The sequence below is a fragment of the Strigops habroptila genome, chromosome 2, assembly GCF_004027225.2.
Source record: "Strigops habroptila isolate Jane chromosome 2, bStrHab1.2.pri, whole genome shotgun sequence".
Lineage (NCBI taxonomy): Eukaryota > Metazoa > Chordata > Aves > Psittaciformes > Psittacidae > Strigops > Strigops habroptila.
Genome location: NC_044278.2, coordinates 120,308,201 through 120,332,756, shown reverse-complemented (window position 1 = coordinate 120,332,756; position 24,556 = coordinate 120,308,201). Strand labels below are relative to the sequence as shown.

General features: G+C 46.1%; 1 protein-coding gene across 4 annotated transcripts in view; it reads right to left on the bottom strand.

Annotated features, from left to right (window-relative positions):
• Positions 1 to 11,212: 11,212 nt before the first annotated feature.
• The window catches only part of THAP12 (THAP domain containing 12), a 31,078-nt gene continuing 17,734 nt past the window's right edge, over positions 11,213 to 24,556 (bottom strand). Inside the window, exons 6-7 of one of the 4 annotated variants that reach the window (XM_030476953.1) lie at positions 24,210 to 24,214; positions 11,213 to 11,226 (exon numbers count right to left, since the gene is read on the bottom strand). The gene's annotated coding sequence lies outside the window, so the exon portion shown is untranslated. Of the gene's footprint in view, positions 11,227 to 12,330; positions 12,338 to 21,803; positions 21,832 to 22,655; positions 22,685 to 24,209; positions 24,215 to 24,556 lie in introns of those variants that run through there. The other 3 variants (XM_030476952.1, XM_030476951.1, XM_030476950.1) reach the window with 3 other exon arrangements.

Here is a 24,556-nt window from a genome sequence, read left to right as displayed (position 1 = left end):
CTCCATCAGAAGAGATAAATTTTCCTTTGATTTAATGTTGATTTTCATTATTCTCTATTTTTAGTCTGGAGAAATGAATCTATGGCAATCTTCTCTCTGTGAGTGTGTGTGTGTGCTTATGTTTGTCCATTCCCACTGTAGCAGCATCCGACTCTGTTGGCCAAGCTCAACCACACTTGAAGGAGATCAGAGGCCAAACAAGCTCTGCTTGGTAACCCACTGAGAGCCAGGCTTTCTGGCCAGTCAAGCAAAGAGAGGCAGACCCATAACCACATCGAAGCCAGACAAATTCAACCTGGAAATAGAGTCTGCATTTTTAACAGCATGGCTGTCAAAGCAGAAAAGCTTCAGTCGGATCTTGTGTCTTCTTAGGCAGCAGAGTCAGGCAGCCTCAAGACACAAATCCAGAGGAAACCTGGCTGCTTTCAATCCAGAACTACCTATTTTTTTAGATTTTAAAGTCACAGTGGGCTATAAGATCATCTATTCTGAGCTCCATATAATATGGACTGTAAAAATCGCATACACCAATAAGGAACCCAATAACTTGTGCTTGGCTAAAACCTCTGTTCCAGCAGGCATCTGCTCACAATTTGAAAATATCTGAAGAGGAAGAATCTACTCCTTTCATTGGTATTTTGTCTCAACACTTAATCATTCCCACTGTTAAAGCACCGGGCCTCAGTTTGAAATGAAATATGTCTGCTTTTAGGTTCCGGCCTTGAACCTCTGATAGACTACAAGGCTCTGTTGCCTCTGGGTGTTTTCTCCTGAGGATGAACTTCTACCCTTCTTGAGCCTCCTCTTGACCTTCCCTTGGTAAGTGAAGCAGGTGGAGATCTAGCATGAGACTTGTTTTTCCTAGGCTTTTGAAACTTTTTGGTGACTTTTCACTTTTTGGGGGGGCCTTTCCAAATAAGTTGACATAGCAATAGCTTGGACAACATACAAACCAGATTTTTATTGGTGCAGTCAATGCACATGAGGGACCTAAGCAGGGAGAAGGGTGAAGGGGTGAAGAGGCAAGAATTCAAACAACCCAGGAGTCTCGTTTCCCAGTCTGGTGTGGGCCTTTGACAGTGTTAAAAGTGTTCATGCTGTTTGATAACATCATCTCCTCTCCTTAAATTATTAAGACAGAAACTAGCTTTTCAGAGGGAGCCAGAGGAAGAAGCTGTGACACATTCAGGGCTCACACGAGGCTTCCACTAAGAATGGGGAAGGGCTGGAGAAGGCAAAGGAATGATAATGTGATATCCTCATGGCTTGCTGAGCATGTCCCAGCAATGGGGCTGTTCAGCCTGGAGAAGAGAAGCTGCGTGGAGACCTCAGAGCAGCTTCCAGTGTCTGAAGGGGGCTACAAGAATGCTGGAGAGGGACCTTCATCAGGGACTGTAGCGATAGGACACGGGGTGATGGGTTTAAACTTAAACAGGGTAAGTTCAGGTTAGATATAAGGAAGAAGTTCTTTACTGTGAAGGTGGTGAGATGCTGGCACAGGGTGACCAAGGAAGTTGTGAATGCTCCATCCTTGGCAGTGTTCAAGGCCAGGTTGGACAGAGCCTTGGGCAACATGGTCTAGTGTGAGGTGTCGCTGCCCATGGCAGGGGGTTGCAACTAGATGATCTTAAGGTCCTTTCCAACCCAAACTATCCTATGATTCTCTGATTCTATGATTCTATGGTGGCTCATAAAGTTTCACTGCTGGGGTTCTTCTCACACAGACAGGCTAGGTCTCATCTCTTGCTCTAAAGGATGTCCAATTTAACTGCAGCAGACAGGAGAGCACAAGAGGCTCCTCTTGCATAGTTTTCATTTTTAAGGTCTGCTTTAAAAAGAAAACCTGCATCTGGTGGAAGAATAAACCACGTATAACAATGGCTTGTGGGGTGTGGTGGTGAAGCAGTTAAATATCTCATTGCAGACCAACTATGGATTGGAGCCTTCCTGTAGGTTCAGGGCATTGACCATCCACAAGAACATCCGTCACAGGTCACTGGCAGATGGGTCATGGGATGCACCAACTGGTATTGGTGCCTTCAGCTCAGGACCAGCCATTGGCTTTCAGTGGTGGTCCCATCTACAGCCCAGCCCTGAGGGAATGCAGCAGCTAATGCCACAGAGACCATTCACACTCCCTTCTCCATCACCAGCAGAAAGCAAGATGAGCCTGAAAAGGGAACATTATAAGTCAGAAAAGGGAAATTAGCTAAAATAGGGAAGTCTAGCATGCCCTTCACTTAACACAGTGCTTTTATTTCCTTGCTGTTTTCTTTTGCAGAAGAGTTGAAGGGGAGCAAACAAGGTTGTTGACCTGCCAATTGCATATCTGTCTTCACAAGCTAGCTGTTGAATTGGCAATGTGGGCATTTGGGTGGGCAAAGAAAACAGGGTCCTACCAAGCTCTCTGAGGCAGCCTGATGTTATTGCCTCACTAGTATATACCAGAGGAAATGGGAGCACTTCTGTTGTCCTGTAGATGCTTGTGTTTTTATCCTTCCCCACTGCATTGCATGGAAGAACTTTTGGGGGAACTGCTGAAACAAGATAGAATCAGGAAATCATCATATAATGGTTTGTGTTGAAAGGGACCGTAAAGCTCACCCAGTTCCAACCCCCTGCCACGGGCAGGGACACCTTCCACTGGAGCAGGTTGCTCCAAGGCCCTGTGTCCAACCTGGCCTTGAACACTGCCAGGGATGGGGCAGCCACAGCTTCTCTGGGAAAAGTCTGTGCCAGCGCCTCAGCACCCTCACAGGGAAGAGCTTCTGCCTCAGAGCTCATCTCAATCTCCCCTCTGGCAGGTTAAAGCCATTCCCCTTGGCCTGTCCCTACAGGCCCTTGTCCAAAGCCCCTCTCCAGGTTTCCTGGAGCCCCTTTAGGCACTGGAGCTGCTCTAAGGTCTCCCCTTCAGGAGCCTTCTCTTCTCCAGGCTGCCCCAGCCCAGCTCTCTCAGCCTGGCTCCAGAGCAGAGCTGCTCCAGCCCTCGCAGCAGCTCTGGGGCCTCCTCTGGCCTCGCTCCAGCAGCTCCACGTCCCTCTTGTGCTGTTGCCCCAGAGCTGGATCAGGACTGCAGGGGGGGTCTCCCCAGAGCGCAGCAGAGGGGCAGGATCCCCTCCCTGACCTGCTGCTCATGCTCTGGGGGTGCAGCCCAGCACACGGGGGGTTCTGGGCTCAAGCACACACTGAAGCCTGGTCATGGGGAGCTTCTCCTCACCCAGCACCCCACATACATCATGAGACACCCTCACATCTCCCAGACATAAGCATGGGAGGTCCAAAATTTAGAGAATATTGGATTTTATGGGGCCATGGCCAATGAGCTTTTCTGACTGCAATGTGCAAAGCGTGTGGAATAGTGCTAAGAAGAGGAGGAAGAGTTCCAGGAGATCTTTTGTTCCAGAAGCCATAGATCATGATCCAGAGAGTGAAAAATGAGTGGTAACTCTACATCTGTAAAATCCAAAAATCTCATAGGTTGAGATAACAGCAACATTGCAAGTAGCAAATTTTCAGAGCTCAAAAGGAGCTCAGTGGCTTTCCAAAGTGTCCCCAAATCATCTTTGTCCACTTTTGTGAGCTGCCTGGTAGGGGCAGGTTTTCCCTATCATGTCCCCATTCCTGCTCAGACAAAGGCAGAGGCTTCAACCCAGCTCCTCTCCATGTAGACAAAGTGAGGATCCATGAGGATATGTTTGCTCCCATCCTGCACATGTCTCTTCCACCATCATCAGTGCAAAGAAATTTCTCTCCTGATCTCTTAGACACAGGCTCCCACTGTCATCTTGGGCGTCCCTAGCCCTGCTGCCTTTGATGGGGTCCATAAGTTATCACCATCAATGGAAGACAGCATAAAGACTCTACCAACTGCAGTGGAGGATGGTGCTGGAGGGGCAAAGAGAAGGAAGGAAGGGGTACCAGTGGGATAGGGAAGGCTAATGGGGATATGAACATACAGCATCACATGCTGGGGCACAGGTCTGGTTTCGTGGCTTTTTCTGTCTCTTAGGCTGATTGGTACTATGCTTTATTATGGTTGTTCCCTGAGATGTGGATGAGATAATGCAATGGTTTATACATCATTCGCTTCTTAGTTATCCTGTGTCTGATGAAAGACACAGAGACCTCCTGCTATTTGTGTATGCTGTAGAGACATCCAAACTGGGAGCAAAAGCAGACATTCATATGCTACTACAATACACAAGTATTTAAGCACTTAAGGTTTATGCCAGAACAGAAAGGCATAAACTGGGTCCAGCCCATTATAATGTGGCTTAAGCCCATCCAAGCTGGTCTGTGAGCTTACCCACTGCGACATGAAAGCTTATCTCAGTTCTGAGCTCTGGCATGCTCATACTCAACCCAGCTCATGCTCATGTTCTTCCAGCAAGACATGCTGGCACCTACCTGCACATTTCACCATGTGTTTTTATTAGTCCAGGCACGTGCATACATCCTTCTTTTTCTCTTTATTTTTAACTCCATGTCCTACATGTTTTTGAACCTGAAAGGGAAGGACTTCTTAGATTTACAGGTTTGGATTTGTTCCTCTGGATTTAGGGCCGTATCTCTTAACAAAAACAAAATGCTGGGGTCCAATCTGTCAAATTAAAGCAAAGATTTACCAAAGGAAAATATGCTCACAAAATAAATATAAATTAATTTAATTGGTTCCTATTATCACTTCTATTGGAGCCTGCAAGTATAATCTGGTGCTGAAGTAATTAATTGGGTGTGAAGTAGCTACTGTGCCAAAACTCACTTGTAGGGGAACGAAACTCGCAGACTTCTTGGCCTGGCTGCTACCTGCAGCGTCTTGGCTTTGTTATTCTGCAGAGAGGAGCAAATCACAGCACCGAGCTGTGCAATCAAACACTCAGACAAATGCCTTGCTTTGTGTTTTCGTGACGGGGTGGTTACGACTACAGGCGTTTTCCCACCCGGGTCAGGTTGGGATTGGTTTGGGAAGGGAAGTCAGCGGACAGGTTTAGCACTGCTGGGATTGCAGGCACTTATTTTTGTGGTTTTCCGTGGCTTAATATAGTCTCAGCTTTAATGATTCTGGGTTTTATCCCCTCCCTGCTCTGGCCTTGCAATAAAGGAGCTTTGTCTAGTGGTTTGTGGAGGGGATGGGGAGGTGTGGGGAGAGGATGATGCTGCCATGGCACAGGTCTGTTCTCAGCAGCAATGAGAGGATCACCACTGGTGGTATCCCCTTCCATTTTGCCATGAGAGTCACTTGGGCAAGCTGGGAATTAGCTCAGGCAGCCCATCGGGATCAAAAATAACCCAGGCTCAAGTAATGCAGAGATTTTGAGATCCTGAGATGATGCTCAGCAAACAGGAGAGATGGATTTTCATGATACTTCTTCCCACCTCCTGCACTTTTGGGTCCCTGGGTGCTTCTCCCCATGCTTGTCTCCACCTCCCCATGGCACTTTCCATCTGCTGTCACCTGCCACTTGAGGGAAGTCTCTCCTCAGCAGCAGCATCCACAAGTAGAGCTGGGACACCGCTCTCTCATTTATCACTCACTTCAGCTTGCAGCATCTCTAAACAAGAGGAATTCTTACTTTGCAGTTATGCTGTGTTTGCAAGCCCAACTCTTCCCTGTACTGGGTAAAGATGGAGCTGAGTTTGGGAATTCACCCCACACTGATGCATTTCCTTATTCTCCACTGTATCCAAAGCAAGCAGGGCTGTAGCTGCTAAACACCCCCAGGAAAAGTGAGACTGGGATGGTGCTTGGCAAGAGGTGCTGGATGGACTTATGGGGTCCAGGCTGTGCTTAAGGCATAGGAGCAAAAATCAGCTCCAAACACATCTTCTTCCCATGTACCTCCTGCTTATGGGGTCTGAAGGCAGCTTGGACCATGTGGCTTTTGGGGGCTGCTTAGAGACACACTTTAGATACCAAAACTGCAAGGACTTTGGGGTGACCAAGACTAGAAATGGGCTTTGGTGGGGATAAGCCTTTACATGCCAGAGCACCAGCTCTGCTGCCTGGAGTCTTCAGTAAAAACAGCCAAGACAAAAGAAGTGCTGCTATTATTAGAGTGAACAAAAATGCTGATAAAACACTATGGACTTTCTGAGCATAGGAACAGCCTGATCTCTATTTTCCAATCTTTTCCCTCAATGGAAAGCAGAAACTGGCCCTTATCTTGTATCCTTTTAAAGTAGCATCAGTGTTCTGGTTTTTATTAAAAGATTTGATTTGTTTAAAATTGTGCATTTTTGGGTTTGGGAAACTTATTTCTTTCCACCTCTTCCTTTCCCTCTCTCCGTATAAATATTTATATACGCATTTAACCAAAAACTTATTCTTAAATACAGATTTCAACAAGAGCCAACATCTTTAAGGTGTCTGAAGATTTTTGCTCAATTCACAGCCCTTCCAAGGCCTCCTTTGTGCATCCTTGAGCCCCTCGCTCTGTTTTCTTCTGTCTATAGATTTGACTCATGCAATCCTGCATCACTGGTGGGACAGAGAATTAAAGCAATTCTTGATCGCCAGCCACATGGATTCTCCTGGATGTTGGATGCTCAGGACCAAGGTGGCCCCACGGGACCCATGATCATAGAGTCTTGTCTTATTTAGGGGAGAAAGTCTCGGGGCATGGAGGAGGGAGCAGGAACCAAGCGCATTAGGATGGTGTGGGTGCACCCCAGTGCAAAGGCACCTCGGACACATGGGTCTGGTCTGCATCCAAACTCCCTGGACCTCACTCAGACTGTGCATTCCCCAAGGACAGCAAAGCCCCACTGGATACCAGGGGAGGAAAAACACCCGGACCTCCCCATGTAGCCTCCCTATGAACTGCCAGGGCTGGGAATGATCGCAGCTCACAGGCCAGCCCAGGCTGGGGAACCTCATAAATCATGTGGAAGTGCAGAGTTATGAGTTTCCTCAGACAAACACCACTAATTGCAGTGTGCTCTGATTGCTGGTGCAAGGCCACGTAACTCGCTGGCCAGCCTGGAAGGAGGAATGTGCTGGATGGGTGGTGTAATCTTCATAGGGAGCAAATGGACTAGTACTCCCCATGAGGTGCAGGACCAGAGCACAGCAATGATGAACATCATTCCTTGCCATCTCTGTCTCGGAGTGCAAAGCCTTAGCCCTGCAAATTGTCTGATTGTGCCAAATTTAGCTCCTTTTGAGGCCAGCACTTCCCAGCAAAGCAAAACCCAGCTCAAACTGGGAGGAAAGGCAAATGCATCAATAGGAGTTCCATCTGCAAAGGGCGATTACTTGGTGGTGCAAACGCTCCAGGGCTGGGTTCTTTGTAGTAAAAGCAACCCTTGTGATCACTGCCCGCCCGAGCCAAGTGACTCAGAGTAAAAATAATTAAATATGTTAATAATTATCAGGGGCCCCTTTGATTAAAACAAATAAAGCTTGTGGTGTGTAAGCAAGGAGGAATGCGTAGGTTTGCAGGGCTCGGCTCGCAACCAGGAGCTGATAGGGAAAAGTGGATGTGATGCCTGGGTTGGGCATCATGGGGGAAAGCTCAAGTGCAACACGACTGGAGACATCCAGGGTGGCCAAGTCCCTGTTATAGTTGCCCCCATCCTCGATCCCAACACGCTGCCCCAAGGCCCGAGATTAAACGGGGAATCGAAGGCATCATGTCTCTGCATCTCAGCCCACCCAAGTGAGAGAGCTGGCAAGTTTTGGGTAGCTGGTCCGGGAACCAGCATCACACCAACTGCCAAGAGAAGGTAGGAGGTGATTTTGGAAGAGGAAGAAAATGTTAAATGTAATTAATCACACCCTGAAGGGTGTTTATTCAGGACCCCCGGCCACCTAAAGGGTGGAGAAGGGCACTCCTGAAGGGAGATTCAGATCTCAGAGTTGGCCTTCTAAGATGCCCATAGAAAAGCCAGACTCAGGGCTTGGCCGCTTCAGTGAGGTGCTTGTAGGGTGAAGCCATGCTACAAAAGGGTTTTCTATGCTAACCCTTACCAAAGTGCTGGTCCTGCTTAAGGCAGGATATAGTGGACACTGTGCTGAGCGTGAAAGGCATCTGCAAGGGCATTTCAGAAGAGGTGGGCATGCCCAGCCAAGTAGTCCCTCTGCTCCTGGGACCTCTCCTCCTCTACATGAGCTGCTTGTCCCCTCTCTCCTTGGAGTCAAAGGCAGCATCTGCACCCATTGGGCTTTCTGGCTAGCAGTGGTCTGCCTCAGATCATAGAATCATAGAATCACAGAATGGTTTGGGTTGGAAAGGACCTTAAGATCATCTAGTTCCAACTCCCTGCCATGGGCAGGGACACCTCACACTAGACCATGTCACCCAAGGCTCTGTCCAACCTGGCCTTGAACACTGCCAGGGATGAAGCATTTACCACTTCTCTGGGCACCCTGTGCCAGCGCCCTCAGCACCCTCACAGTAAAGAACTTCTTCCTTATACCTGACCCGAACTTCCTCTGTTTCAGTTTGAATCCATCACCCCTTGTCCTATCACTACAGTCCCTGATGAAGAGGTGCTAAAGATCTGCATTTTGGGCCAAGGGAGGAGATGGTGCCAGTGTGGTCCTTGCACAGGAGAGCGTGGAGCTCCTCTCCAGTGCTGGAATGTGGCCGGGGGCAGGCATACAGTGGGAGCTCACACAGCAGAGCCTGGAGAAGCCTTTCTATGGCTGTTTTGATCTCTCAAGTGTAGAGGTGATAAGAATCGGGGCCTGATGTGCTGGGAGCGCATTTATAGACATAGCGAAACGTGCCTGTGGAGCAGGAGGGTGAGTTTGCATCGTATCACACTCGGGATCAGTGATGCTTTAGGGAATGAATACCAAAGCCTACTGACAGGGTGTGTTTGGCATATAGGTGCTTATGCAGCACCACACTGCACCCATGTGCTTAACACCCCATGCGTGTTATGGCCTCGCTGACTGCCAGAAGCTGAAGAAGATCTGTCTGCCTCAGCTTCACCATAGCTTCTGAAGGCAAACTCTAGGTTGAGTGAGGCTGCAGTCATTGCATGAGCAAATAGAGCATCCCAGGGAGGAAATGCTCTTGTACCCCAAGGCATTTTTATTCCCAGATGGAGCTCATGTGAAACAAAGGACTCAGGCTGTCCTCTCTGCATGGGGTTGAGCGTCCCAGTCCATGAGCAGATGCAGATGTTCCATTGAAACACATCACCTCTGGGGAAATAAGTGAGCACACAGCAAGATTATCCAAGCACTGGGAAGGAGGAGCAGGAAAAAAACCCAGATCCAGTTCAAACCAGTGTGGAACCTGAGGGAAACTCAATGCAGATCCCCTCCCTGGAAATCAGCCGGGGCACTGGAGATACCACTCCTTCCCAAGCCCAAAAGGGACCCAAAAGCAGATAGCAATGGACACTACCTGCAAACAGACACAGCTCTGAGACCTTTTCTTTGCACTCATAGAGATGGGGAACGCAGAGGGAGGGTATCCACCACCATTCTGCCGTGTGGTCTGTGTCTGTTATTCTGCATCTTGCTGTCCTGCTAATTCTATTCTAATAAAACAAGCAATGTCCCTGTTGGGCTTTTCGGTGGGGGGAAACATAAAATGGATTTGCTGTTAGTTTATTTTTTTAAAGCCCTACGTAAGAAAAGGAGAGGAAAGCAATCTTTGCAAGGGGCACAATCGCTAACAAGAACACAATACTCTTGATTGCTCTTTCTTGTCCCACAGAACCTCAACGACTCCCCGGGAAGGTCAAAAGAAGGAAGGTTAAGTGATGTAGCTGTGCATCAGTGTACAAAACAGCAGCTCCTTCACACATGATTGTAGTTATGCAGCTGGGGAGCCGACACATAATTAGGGAAGATACCTGCACAGCGTGCAGCCTGCTGCGATCTGATAGCCAGGGTAACTGCGCCATCTCATGGTCCCCAGAGCCAAAGGGTTTACAAATGGGAGTTCATGAGGTGATCAGCATTCACTAAAAGGCATCTTCACAGGCTCCTTTGAGATAAGCTGCAGCAGCTTTACTCACTGTAATGAAGTCACCTCCTTTAGGAAGGGCAGGTGGGGGTTTGCTCCATGTATTGATGCCTTACTTTGGCAATAGAATCATAGAATCACAGACTGATTTGGGTTGGAAAGGACCTTAAGATCATCTAGTTCCGACCTCTGCCATGGGCAAGGACACCTCACACTAGACCATGTTGCCCAAGGCTCTGTCCAGCCTGGCCTTGAACTCTGCCAGGGATGGAGCATTTACCACTTCTCTGGGCACCCTGTGCCAGCGCCTCGCCACCCTCACAGTAAAGAACTTCTTCCTTATATCCAACCTGAATAGTCCAAATAATCTCCAAATGAACTACTATTCCTTCTACAACAATGATGAAATGAGAGCTGGAGATGTCTTGTTAGTCAGATGTCCTCTGCCTGCTCTGGGACTGTTCCTTAGAGCATTGCTGCTTCATCCACTCCTGCTTTAAGAGACTGGATCCCTGTGGCTTTTGCTGCTTCCCTGCAGATGTGAACTTGCAGCCCAGTAGATCCCGTTCTGGAGAAGGGCTGTCCCACATTATCATGCCCTGCTTCCCTCCCCTTTGATCCACGCAAAATAATCTCTCCAATTTGGCACCCCAGGCAGCCCTTCTTTTATCCTCCTGTTCTTACCCTTCCCACACGTGCAGCCGATTGTTGGCTATGTCTCTTACAAGCTGTCACTTGGGCATTTATGCTGGGATTTTCCTGGGTTTTCCTCCATAAGAAGTGTAGGGGGGGAATATTTCACCGTAAGTGCAGCACAAAATGGTCACCCAGTGCTGTCCCACAGTGAAAAGGCAGAGCAGGGTATCATCAGGGTAAAGCAAACCCACCCAAAGCTGGTTATTTAACATAGTCCTACAACTGCCCTTTGGAAATGCCTCACTTCCCATGGGTCACAGTGAGAGCCATAGAATCACAGACTCGTTTGTATTGGAAGGGAGCTTAAAGCTCATCCAGTTCCAACCCCCTGCCATGGGCAGGGACACCTTCCACTAGAGCAGGTTACTCCAAGCCCCATCCACGTCAACTGTATTTATTTGAAGCCCTTAGATGGCTAAAGTTTACCTGAATCCCAAAGTGTCCCATCTGCCTCCTACAGTCCTCAGTGATGAGCACCTCCACCTTTTTCCACTTACCTTCATCCTTCTGCTGCTTCTGCAACCAAATGCATTGCTTAAGACCTTAATTCCACCCTAACTGCCAAGGAGATATTTTCTGAAAATCTCACTGGCTTTTTCCCCTCCTATCTCATTTGTGGTGCACACTCAATCCTATGCAGCACTCCTGCTGTCTCCTTATCCATGTTCAGCCATGCAGATTGCATTTCCACGGATGATTTCCCTTTGCCTCCAGCACCAGCCCTTGTCTGCAGCGTGACAACAATAAAGATCACCATTAAATTATGTCAATGGCAACAGACTGTGTGTCCACGTATCACTGACTCTTGGCATGAATTGTTCCTGGCACCATAAAACACATGTAAAGTGCAAGCAGAATAAGAAATACTTTGGAGATCTTGTGTTTCCTAAATCTAGATACAGCTATTTTAAACTTTACTCTCCGGCATCTGTTCATAAAAGAAGGATTAAGATTTAGATTTCATCAGATAATAGGCAGAGGTTCTTCCCTGTGAGGGTGCTGAGGCGCTGGCACAGACTTTTCCCAGAGAAGCTGTGGCTGCCCCATCCCTGGCAGTGTTCAAGGCCAGGTTGGACACTGGGGCTTGGAGCAACCTGCTCTAGTGGAAGGTGTCCCTGCCCGTGGCAGGGGGTTGGGACTGGATGAGCTTTAAGGTCCCTTCATCCCAAACCATTCTATAATTCTGTGATTTTGGGAGAAGATGCAGTTTGTAGCAACAGGCTTAGAGCCATTCTCATTGTCATTGTGCCTCATCTTCCCCATCCCCTTTACCCATCACCTCTCTTTTTCTCCTGGTTCTTACCTGTTTCCAAAGAGCACTGCTGTTCAGTGGGAGCTGAATGCTGGGCTCTGATGTGGTGTTAAAGCTGCCTTGGGGTGAAGGCTGCTCACACAGAAAGAGGATTCAGCTTATGGAAAGGGTTTTACTGGCTTTGTTTGGACATTCTGTCCCAGGAATCACCAGGTAAGAAGTTCTTCATCTCAGGCAAATATATGAAAAGATGTGGGTTCCTTGCAGTTTGGAAATCTTATCTCTGCTTTGACCCAAAATGTGATAGAGAACCAGAACAAATACTTGCAAAGTATAGACATAGTTGTCCTTCTGTACAAACAGTTTACAAGGCAGAGGGATGAGTTGGGGAAATAACTGAAAGACAGCCAAGGGAACTTCTTTCAAGCCATTTGAGAAGCTGCTTGTAAACTTTACTCAGAATCTTGTCTACATTCTTGCCTTTAGCATCCACCCTGGATATGATTTCCCACTTTGGATTCAGTGGTTTTACTGGAACAAAGAATTAGGGAAAGTGTTAAAGCAAAGAGGAGATTGCTCAACTGATGCCTAACTCCTCGACTTCATGTTTCAAACAAAGCATGAGATTCAAGGTGTCCTTGAAGGGCTGGAGACATCAGCCTCAAACAAAAGTGATCTGATAAAACCCATTCTGCTCCTTCCCCATCTCTTCCCCTGCCAGCTTTAGGTTTAAGGTCCCAAATGTACTTCATATGTGGGAAGGGACAGAACTGAACAAACCCATAAAGAGCTGAAACGTGCTGACCTATGCAGCTCATCTTACCAGAACATCTTCTACAGGAGGCACTTAAGCATCTCAGTTGTCTTTATGCCAGCAAAATAAGCATTGCCAAGGCCTGTTCCCTGGCTCAATAACCAGATGAGATGGAAGGATCTGTTCCTTTATCATTAATCTCTATTGCTTTCCAGAACAGGTTGGTCACATCCATCCTCATCACCGGGAAGGCTATCTGGCCCATGCAGCTATAGGACTGATTGGGACTGGCCAAAACTGTTCCAATGACCATGCGTCAAATCTAGGTGTATGGTCAGCTGAGACCTGTGCTGGTTATTGATATGGATGGAGTCAGAGAGTTTTATTTGCTTGCAAGAGCAATGGTGACATGGTCTCATCAGCAAACACTGGTCAAGCGTGGTACACCCTTACCCCATGAGTGAGGATCAAGGGTTCAGATTCAGCTCAGGAGGTCACCTGGAAGCAAAGAGAGACCAAGACTGAAATGAAAACCTTATCGGGCATCAGTTTTGGCTGCCCCATCCCTGGCAGTGTTCAAGGCCAGGTTGGACACAGGGGCTTGGAGCAACCTGCTCTAGTGGAAGGTGTCCCTGCCCGTGGCAGGGGATTGGGACTGGATGAGCTTTAAGGTCCCTTCCAATCCAAACCATTCCATGATTCTATGATACATTACCCACAGAGTGGGAAAGCATCCCTTTGCAATTCAGAGCAGCAGTCACTGCAATGCCAAGGTTTACTGCTGACCCAAATCATAACAAAGAACGAAAACAGAATCCATGAGGGAAAAGAAAAGGGATTTGCACTCAAACACACACCAGTTTTAGCCTCAGCTTTTCCATTAGTGGGAGCAGGTAAAGAAAGGACAGAGCCACATATCCTCCTGTTCTCAGGTCTGTTATTTGGAGATGCCATATCAGACTCAAGGACCAGCCCAAGCTCTGCATCTCACCTTCTCTTCCTGCTGTTATTGGTTTTAAACTCGGACTGCATGTGCTGTCACACGAGTTCAGAAGATATGTTGAGCACATTTGCCAGTCCCAGGATTTATATCATATGGTTGTTTGTCAAAGCCCCACCTATCCCGTGCAGCACTTCCTTCTGATAACCGCTACTGAGATACACAGCTAAATAATGGAAAGGGGAGAAAACTCTCTAATTCTCACCATTATCTTGAGGGCAGCCTGTTAAAACATGAAGCCTCTGATATCTTCTTCCAAGCTCCTCCCCTGAGATACGCCTCTGAGCATCCCTGGAATTTCCTTGCACTTGGACACTGCCCTGAACTGTCGTGGGAACACTGTGAAATGGGGAAGGTGGCGTTTGGTGTTGAAAGCTCCTCGCTTTGGAATGAATGGAAACAGGGAATGGTGAGCTGCAAAAGGGAAAAGTGATGACAGTGTTTTGAAGCCTTGCTGAGTTTATCTACTCATTGTAATGGTGAAGAAATTGTAAGCCTGAGACTTCACACTCCCCCAGAAACCTATCCAAGGCATGGTCATGCCTATCCAAGAGGGGAGAAGCTCTCTCTTAGGGCAAGGACTAGTCCCTGTAATGACATGAATGGCAAAAAACCCATTTTGGACCAGGTTTCAAATCTCAGGCAAGTGGCAGTGGCCTCTGCTGTAGCCCTGGCATCACAAAGCACCACTATAAGTGCCAGGCTTGCTCTTGCTTGGATTATCAGAAACCTCAGGCACAGCACTCGCTAGGGCCATAGCTTCGATCCCAGCACATGTTGCTTAACCTCTAAGCTGGGTACCCTTTACATGTTAAGGGCAATAGCCTCAGAGTTCCTACAGTCTCGAGCAGCTCCATTCTGTGCCTGTTCCCCAACTCTCAGTATAAGCTGTCAGTCACTGGGTGCAATCCTGCAGCCATGGCCAAAGGATGCATTAAGTCCATGCGCCTTGCTGCAACCCAACAGAAGACAACCAGCTCTCTTCCAGAGAACACACAGTTACTGCTGTGATCATTTTATCCAGTCCTGACACCTGGAGTACACAGTTTAGGTACCATCTGACATGTTTTCCAACATTGAGCCACCCCAAATCTGAGAGTATGGGAGGTTGGAATCAACATCTGCACTTGATGATACAGATTATCCCTGTGATGTTCCTCCCATCCTTCTCATGTCTGTCATTAGCACCTAATGAAAGGGTGCCTTGATCAGACACCCTGAGCTCTACACAATGTCCCACAGCCCTTTGGATGACAGCAAGTGGCTTATTCCCATTTTGATACTTGAAAGAAGGGAGATATAGCTGAGAAAGCTCTCACAGACTCTTATCTTTGTGTTAAACAGAAGATACTATTAATGAGAAAGAACACCCTAGGAACTAAAGTCACAAGCAGGTTTCGTCACAGCTTGATCTCCACATTGGTCTCCCCTGTTCACCAGGACAGGTGGCTCACCCAGTACAATGGGACTCTTCAGCAGGGACTGTAGTGATAGGACAAGGAGTGATGGGTTCAAACTGAAACAGGGGAAGTTCAGGTTAGATAGAAGGAAGAAGCTCTTCCCTGTGAGGGTGCTGAGGCGCTGGCACAGGGTGCCCAAGGAATTTGTGGCTGCCCCATCCCTGGCAGTGTTCAAGGCCAGGTTGGACACAGGGGCTTAGAGCAACGTGCTCTAGTGGAAGGTGTCCCTGCCCATGGCAGGGGTTGGAACTGGATGAGCTTTAAGGTCCCTTCAACCCAAACTGTTCTATGATTCTATGCCAAGTCAGCAGAGACATCTAGTGGCAAAAAAATAACATCAAAATACGCAAGGAAATATACTGGAGTGATTTGCTTCATCTTTCAGACAGCTCAATTATCACCGGCTTTCTGCTGCACATAAAAAGGACTGGTTGGGAGCTTGAGGCTGTATTTCTAACTGATCTGTTGAAAAACGTATTGGAATGATGCTTTCCTAAATCTCCCAAACCCCAGCTTTATAGAGATAAAACACCTCTACAACTACTGTGCTTCCTGCATGTCCTCAGCCTCCCAGGACGTTGTTCACCCTGAATCTCTTGGTTTGTGAGGAGTTGGAGGGATCAGTATCGTGCCTGGTTCTGGTTATGGTTTTCTGGTCATGTGTGAGGGTTTCTGTATGGGCTGATTGATGTGATCCTGTCATACAGCTCCGAGCAATTTTTCCCCCATCTGTTCTTTACAAATATGTTTTCTGTTAAGAGCTTTTCAGATTCTGGCTTTGATGGCACTGGGTTTAGTTTAAAGACTCGCATTACCTATTATGTTGAACATCTTTGTGCAGCTGTTTCATTTAGTCTGAGTCTGTTCTTCACTGGACACAAACCAGCCACTATCCAGCTTTGGCAGCTGTTTAAAAAGGAACCCAACCTTTAAGAACTCAACAAAGCAAGGGCAAAATGCAGTTTCTTAGTGGAGCAGGTAATACTGCCAATTTACCTGCAGTGAAAACCGGGCTTATCTTCGGTAAAGCCTGTAGCCTTACTACGCATTTACTCTACAGTCACAGACAATGGATTAAACATAATGCTCCAAATGAAAGATGAAAGATGTAAATGCTGAACTACCAGTCTAGGTAGAAGCTTTTTCTTTATAATGACTTTGCAGGGTTCATGTTCATCTAATGAAAGACATTTGGCCAATGACAGGACTGTTGCGACAGCAAGACAGATGCTCAAGCAAGAGAAGACCATGGGCCAGGTTTTAACGGGTATTTAGCAGTATTCAGTACTGCAACACTTAAATGACTTATAGGAACATTGGAGTGTGAGGATGTGATCATAAGCAATCCAGAGTTGAAGTGAGAGACTTAGGAGCCCACTTAGCAAATCTCTGTTCATCTGAGCAGTGGTACCCAAGTACATGTGCGGTCCCATCCTGAGCCACTTGCAGCATTGCATATTTCAGTTATCTGCAGGCTCTTACATGAGTAAATCAGTTTGGAAAACCAAATTTAGGCTCTGAATTCAACTAGGCATTGCAAAGTGAAACACTGAGACACCTAATCACCTGCTTGGTTGGCCAAAGGGAAAGTTAGGGATCTCCAAAGCAGTTGGGATCAGATATTTGATGTGATTCCACACCAGCTGGGAAACATTAAGTGTTTTAGAGGATTCAGTGGAAAAAGAAGGCAATAAGTGGGGGGTTTTGAGTTACCCTTTCAACTTTGGTAGTGATTTTTTGGTAGTGATTTTCTTTATTAGACATGGTTTTCTTGGCAGTGATTCCTAACACATTTTAAGTTGCAAAGAAAAGCACCACTTTTTCCAGGAGTGTCCATATCAAATCCATTAAGGAAATTATGAAGTCCATTTTTAACCATTTATAAGCTTTCCGCTCTGCTCCTAGGTGTTCTGTTGAACACCTTGGTCCCCTCACTGTTGGAGTTGGAAGGGACCTTAAAGCTCATCCAGTCCCAACCCCCTGCCACGGGCAGGGACACCTTCCACTAGAGCAGGTTGCTCCAAGCCCCTGTGTCCAACCTGGCCTTGAACACTGCCAGGGATGGGGCAGCCACAGCTTCTCTGGGAAAAGTCTGTGCCAGCGCCTCAGCACCCTCACAGGGAAGAGCTTCTGCCTCAGAGCTCATCTCAATCTCCCCTCTGGCAGGTTAAAGCCATTCCCCTTGGCCTGTCCCTACAGGCCCTTGTCCAAAGCCCCTCTCCAGGTTTCTTGCAACCCCTTTAGGCACTGGGAGCTGCTCTAAGGTGTCCCCTTCAGGAGCCTTCTCTTCTCCAGGCTGACCAAGCCCAACTTACAGAAAACCACCTAATTTTACTCTGAAGCCCCTATGGGATGCAGAATCCACCCTGCCTTCCAATTACCTGCTCTAGCACTGATTATTCACGCTATTGAAAACAACCTTCTTGCATCCTGAACATTGCTGCCTTCCCGTGCCAAGTCCTTGTCTCCAAGCCTGCTGACTCCATCAGTCCTTCCCTGTAGGCAGGCAGAAACCCAAAACCAAGAGGACAACCAGCATCTTTGCAGTTCAAAGACACTTAATATTGGTAGCTACATCTCCTGTAGTAAATGTTTCAGTTTCTGGTGAGTTCCAGCACACTGCGAAGGAAATATTATCTGTAAAAGGATAAAAGCACTATCCAGAGGTGTAATCAGTAGTATTAAGCTTACAGGAGGCTGTAAATACCTATAGCTTAGTGTGCGGCTGAACCTCAAGCTACTAGGGAGAAGGAAGAGGTCGGGAGAAAGCTTTTGCTTCAGGCATCTCACCTTATAATATATCTTAAAGAGGTTTTTGGTGCTGGGTCTGGCCAGTGTCTGCAGCAAGATATTGAGCTGCAGTTTTAGAGACAATGGCAACTTTGGGGATGCTGTGATCCAAGGACATCCATTATCTCCTAGAAGTAAAAAAAGACAACGGAGGAGTTGTCCAGTGTGTCTTCTCTTTTGGGAATAGGGAAGATATAAATGAAGTAACTATTTAGCTCACAGAACTGGGACGATCTCTTTTTCTCTATTCAATTGCTGTAATATAGGAACCAGTGTATGTGGCTCTTGTCACTTGATACTTCATTTCAGTGCAAGCCTAAAGAGCTCAAATCCATAACAGACTGAGCTCTAAATACTTCCTCAGATTTGGCTGCTGTTCCCAGAAACCTCTTCCTTGTTTTCCCTCATCATTACTGGACTTGCTTTCGCAGTGTCAACCCATGAGGAGAAGGGAAACGCTTGGCCAGAAAGCAGAAGACACATAGGTTTTACAGGGCTCCTTGGCATCAATTCCAGCTCCCAAATTATTGCTTTTCCCTGCTTAAATAATAAGAAAAGTGAGTCCAAAAAGCTGCATGGGAGATTCAAGGCAACCTCTGAACCTTCAAAATCAGGCCATTTGTCTAAACATCTAGGTATGAGCACTAAAGCATACAATCACTTACTGAAAGATGAGTAAGCAAGAATTTGATTTTAATTTCTAACCCAAATTATTACAATCTTTAGGTTCCTTTGATGGTCCTTCAATGCCATCATTTCTCAAAGTGATGTACTTTGAGAAGCTGAAGTACTGAGAATTTATATGAAAGAAGACATTTTAATGGCACCAAATTTCAAAGGTGCCTTTATGGCCATGAATATACTGTTAGAAAGCCTTTTGGGCAGGGGCTGCAAATTAACCACCTTACACCTGAGATATCCATGATCACCAGCCTCATTAGAAAACCCGAATGCATTTGCTTGTGACAGATACTCTCCTTCCTGGTTTGCTTTCCTCTTCCCTACTGCTCTGGAGCACGTTTAGATCAGTGCAAAGGTGGTGAATGCATTTAAAGGCAGGTGGCTCTCTGTGGTAGGCAGACGACTCCATAGGGCCACGCTGAAGGCTGCCAAGCAGCAATTTAGCGTTGTCTCTGTTTGCACAGAAGGACCTCAGTGACTTGGAAAGCAGAGAAGAAGGAAATGTTTTCTCCATGACATACTATGGGCTGCCTACAATCAGCATCCTTCCTCAGCAGCTGGGCTTGATAAGTGTTGTCAGCAGCCTGGGAGGCCTTTTGGGCTCAAGAACGAATGCGAAGCAACAGGCAGGGACAAACACCCCTATGCCAGAATTGTCGTGGTCACATTACAGCCAGTCTTTATGCTATTGGGCTGGAAGGCTGAATCCTTCAGGGTAAATTCAATTTGAGATGCTTATTGGGAATCATCAAATTTAATAATCTATCTTCAGTAAATTATCCAGTCCTGTTCTATGTATCACTTTTTCTATGTTTAAAACCTAAAAGAATCCTATTATAGAATCATAGAATGGTTTGGGTTGGAAAGGACCTTAAAGCCCATCCACATCCAACCCCCTACCATGGGCAGGGACATCTTCCACTAGACCAGTCCAATCTGGCCTTGAAAATGCCTGTTTTTTCAATAGAAAAAAGTAAATGAATTACCCTGTTTGTCTGATAGAATACACTAAGTTGTCAGAGACAAATGGTGTTAACAGTTTGCATGCTCTTACACATGCTATTCTTTGACTTGGTATTTTTAGCCCAGTTTCTGAAAGAAAAGGTGTTTAAAAAACCCTTTAAACGTGCTGTGGTATTTGTGTGAGCTTATCAAGCCTTCCACTAGTACCTTTGAAGCAACCAGCCAATTTATGGGGAAGGAAGACAGGTTCTACAATGCTGCAAGAGACAGAGCCCCTTAAGTTCACATTACTACAGGAAATAACTGGATGTGGGCTCCCTATCAGGCATCGGAGAATCCACACAGGCAAGCTCCCCTTGGAAACACAAGTCAAGATAAAACAAAGCTTCTTTGGCTCTGCTAATCCCAAAACAACCTCAGTTCTTCTCTCCAACATAGCAAGGTAATGCCATGCCTTGTGCTTGTGTTTCTCAAAGAGACAGAGAAAAGGTCACATCACACATTTCCGCTGCAGCCCTTCCCATCATGTATCATTATCAGGCATTGGAACAGGCTGCCCAGGGCAGGGCTGGAGTCACCATCCCTGGAAGTGTTCACACACCGTGCAGACGAGACCCTCAGTGCCATGGGTTAGTGGTGGCCTTGGCAGTGCTGGGGAACAGTTGGACTTGATGATCTGAAAGGTCTTTTCCAACTTTTCTATGATTCTATATAAAATATCTGCTCCATCACTGTGTTTCCAGGTTGACATTTCCACTGTGATGGGACATTTGGAACAAATTTACCTTTCAATATTACTACTTTCGGGCAACATAAAGCAGTAACTTAGAGGTGCTGCAGGACACACAAGACTCTTTCCAGTACTCCCATCATTTACAAAGACACATGTAGGGGGGGGGAATCTGAGCCATCCTTTTGAACTAGAGCTTTAAAGCAGTTTGTTTTGGCCTCCTTTAGAGCTGCAGACCAAGTGAACTCCAGCCATTTGTCCTGAAACCATAAATCTCACAAGCTATAAAGCGGTTCCCTAATCCTTTTCTTTTACAGGGCACACATTTTCCCAGAAAGCTGTGCCCCTTCTTAGCTGTGACTTGGAGAACTCTGCACGAGAAAACCATTCCACCTTTTGGAGCTGGATTTCTCCATCTGTTGCATGTTCCCTATATTCTGCACAAATGAGATGCTCCAAACCTGCCACGACCACCCTGTAGAAGGAAAACAACAGGATCAGCAGCAGCACCACAATAAAGTTGAACTTGGAGCCAAATAAAAGCTGTTGCGGAAATTCACTTGACTGAACTTTCTGCTTAAAAAGAAAAGAACAAAAGAAGACTGAGAAATTAAAAAAGGATGGATACACACCTGAGCAAACAGATTGTTGAGGTCTGTGGCTCATCCTGGGAGATTCAGACTGGATGTAAGGAAAATTCTTTATAAGGAGGGTGGTAAAATAGGCTGGATGTGGTTCTGAGCAACCTGATCTAGTTGAAGATGCCTCTGCTCATTGCAGGGGGTGTTGGACTAAATGAGCTTTGAAGGTCCCTTCCAACCCAAACCATTATGATTCTATGATCCTTCCACCGCACAAGATCAAAGTAACTCTGTTGGAGTGCATTACGGAAAAGCCGTATAAAAATTGGGATCCTGGCAGTCCAGGGGACAAAAAAATAGGGAAGGCTCTGCTGAAGTTCCTTGTGACCTTTCCTACTGCAACAAAATCCTGCACTTAAACATCTAACTGCTGTTGAGAAGGCAATGGGGAAAAAAACCAGAAGGAATAGCACAACCCGCATATAACATTCACTCCTTTGGTCTTTCCATGTCCTCCTCTGTGGTGCATCCTCTCCTATGCCAGTGGCACAGCGCTGGGTCCGCTCTCCCATGCTGAGATGGTGCAGGCAGGTGATGGCATCCTAAGGGAAACCACTTCCAGAAGACATCTCCTTCAGTGGCAGCTTAACAGCAGTCACTCAGGCTTTGCACACGCCTGAACATGCCAGTCTTTGTTATAGCCATGTGAGTTTGCACGCTCAGGAACAGTGAGCCAAACGCTTGAGCTGATTTGTCATCAGACAAATATAAGAAGTGGCCATAAGAAGTGGCAAAGAAATAATATCACACAATGAACACATGGACATTGGGTTTACGCATTAGACACAAGAGAAGTGCTGAAAAAGTCACAATTTCCCACTTAGTTCTGCTGAGCTGGTACTGAATCATAAATCCTTAAGGAGATCATGAATCCTTAAGGAAAGGACCTTAAGATCATCTAGTTCCAACCCCCCTGCCATGGGCAGGGACACCTCGCACTAAACCACATCACCCAAGGCTCTGTCCAACCTGTCCTTGAACACTGCCAGGGATGGAGCATTTACCACTTCTTTGGGCAACCAAAATGTGGGATAACTCTCCAGAACTTCTCAGTTTTGAACTGCAGCACCTGGAAAGTCTGTTCTGAAACACACTGATCTCAAGGACTCCAGGAAATTTGCACATACACAATTATTTTGCATTTACCTCACCTATGTGGAAACACTTTATTTGCCCACTATGCATTCCTAGTGAGAAATTGTAGTGACATCTTTTCTCCCAGTATATGGTTTTGCTTCTTACTCTTTGCTTTGTTTTCTCCATACAGGAAGGAAACGTAAGAATGTCAGGTCTAAGGTGACTGCTCTGTAATACAACACATACTTTTATTCCACATGGAGAAGGAAAGCCAAGTTGTTCAAACACCAGAAACATTCTTCCCCTCCCCTGCTGCAGTAACAATTGTATAGATAAGCAAGCAAAAATCACCCCAACCCCAGTGAAAAGCTTTGCTCACTGTGCACTCCTTATAATTAGATGAGCAATCTAATAGAAAAGCAAAAGAAAACAAAAGGAAGATTTAATTTGCCTTTATCTATTATGAAAATGACTTCGATTGGGGTGGGACAGACATATGATTTCATATAGTATTCATCCAAGTTTTTCAACTGAAACATTCTGTAAGCTGGGAAATTGGTCTGCGAATTGCTCTGGTTTCCTGCATGGTTCGTACAGGATGAATGAAACTCTGGTTTTAAGATTAAATATTTCATTTTGATGATGCTTTGGGTTGGAAGGGACCTTAAAGCTCACCCAGTTCCAACCCCCTGCCATGGGCAGGGACACCTTCCACTAGAGCAGGTTGCTCCAAGCCCCTGTGTCCAACCTGGCCTTGAACACTGCCAGGGATGGGGCAGCCACAGCTTCTCTGGGCACCCTGTGCCAGCGCCTCAGCACCCTCACAGGGAAGAGCTTCTGCCTTATATCTAACCTGAACTTCCCGTTTCAGGTTGAACCCACACAAGTTTGGCTTAATTTGTCTTCAATTTAATATTGAGAGGGTTAAAAATGTAGAAAATTATATTTCACACCAGATGATGACTTTTTACTTAAAATATCTTTTTTTTTTTTCATTATTCAGAATTATAATTGAATCAAAACCACCAATTATTTTATAGCTCTGGTCCCAAATTCTTTCCCAGCCCAGAAAAAGTGGTTGCTCTATCTGGTTATTAAAGGCTATGATATATTCAAATATTCCTAAAAAGATTCCAAACCTGCATACTAATAACTCTTCATGTCTTTAGCACTTTGAAACATCTACTGTGCAGCAGCTCTGGGACAAGCAAGGAATGCAAGAGATGTTTTTATCTGACCTAGCACAACTCTTACATAGAATAAGATATTTCCAAGTTGTCTGTAAATGAAAATCCTAATGGAGCCCTAATGCTCAGCTCAGGGAAAGCATCACAATACTTCAGGAAATATTGATTTGCTGGAAATGAAGAAATGACTATATTAATTTCTTGTAATTAGATTTAAACATGGGAGGTAGGTTTCTGCGTCAGCAGTGGATTCACAGTCGTGAATCTGTTCCATTATCCCCATTGTGAAAATGTGACATAGTCTGGAAAATACCTGGACACCTGATGTCATATTGCATGTATTACAAGTAGTTTCCAAATCCAGCTTTTATAATAATGGAGAAGGGTGCCAAAACCCACAGGTTTCTCAATGAACACCTATTCTGCAATGATGATGCTCTTAGGGGATTAAAGTTTAAGGAGGTGTAGGTTTGTGCAAGCCTTAAAGTCAATACTCAGTTGCATATTCCACTTAACCATTTCAGAGTGGAAACCATCTAATAATTAGCATATATTAGCTAATATCTTTTTCCTGATTTAACAGTAATGTGCATGGATCTCAGGGCACAGGGTTCAGGAGGAGCTATGTATGGTGTGGATAAAGTCTCTCAGGAATAAACCATGTGCCTTTCACTTTGGTCGTGCTCCTTAATCAAAGCATTGCTCAGCAAATCTGACATCTGCAAGACAAACGAGTCACTTCATCTGGTTATGCAGACTTTAAATACATAGATACACACATAAAATGAACCCAAAAGTGACTTTAGAAGTGCTTATTCATAAGCAAAGAGAAGTTCTCCAGGGTGCAAAGACTTTTCTCAGTGAGGTTCCTGGCACTCAGAGCTTTCCATTGCTTTTTTGTTATTAAAAAAGGAATTAAACCCATATTTTTCTCATCTCAGTAAGTACCTTTATGATGTCTAAACAACTCCAACAATGATATCATCTGTCTCTCTCTTCTCCAGGGAGGAATTCAGGCCAGACCATGATATTCCTGCTCATTCCTGGAGCACAGAGCCTCACACAAAGGCGAAAGCAGCAAGCCTTGCTCCTTGGAGGGCAAATGCATGTCCCAGCACCGACCACTTTATTCAGGACCCCCTACAGATCCCTCCCTATCCTTGAGAGCTCGTCAGTGCCATAAATTAAGAGTTAAGGCCAGAATCCTCCAAAGCCTGATCTCTGCAGACAGATACCCAAGGCTGTTCTCCAGTGGGATGTGCTCAACAGCAAGGTTCTGCTCATATGGATCCTATTTCTCCACAAATACTCTTTTTGGGATATGGACAACACGTGGCATAATTGGCTGCAGCCCTTGAAGTGGCCTCTGATTTAATAAAATAGATGATTCACCTTTAAT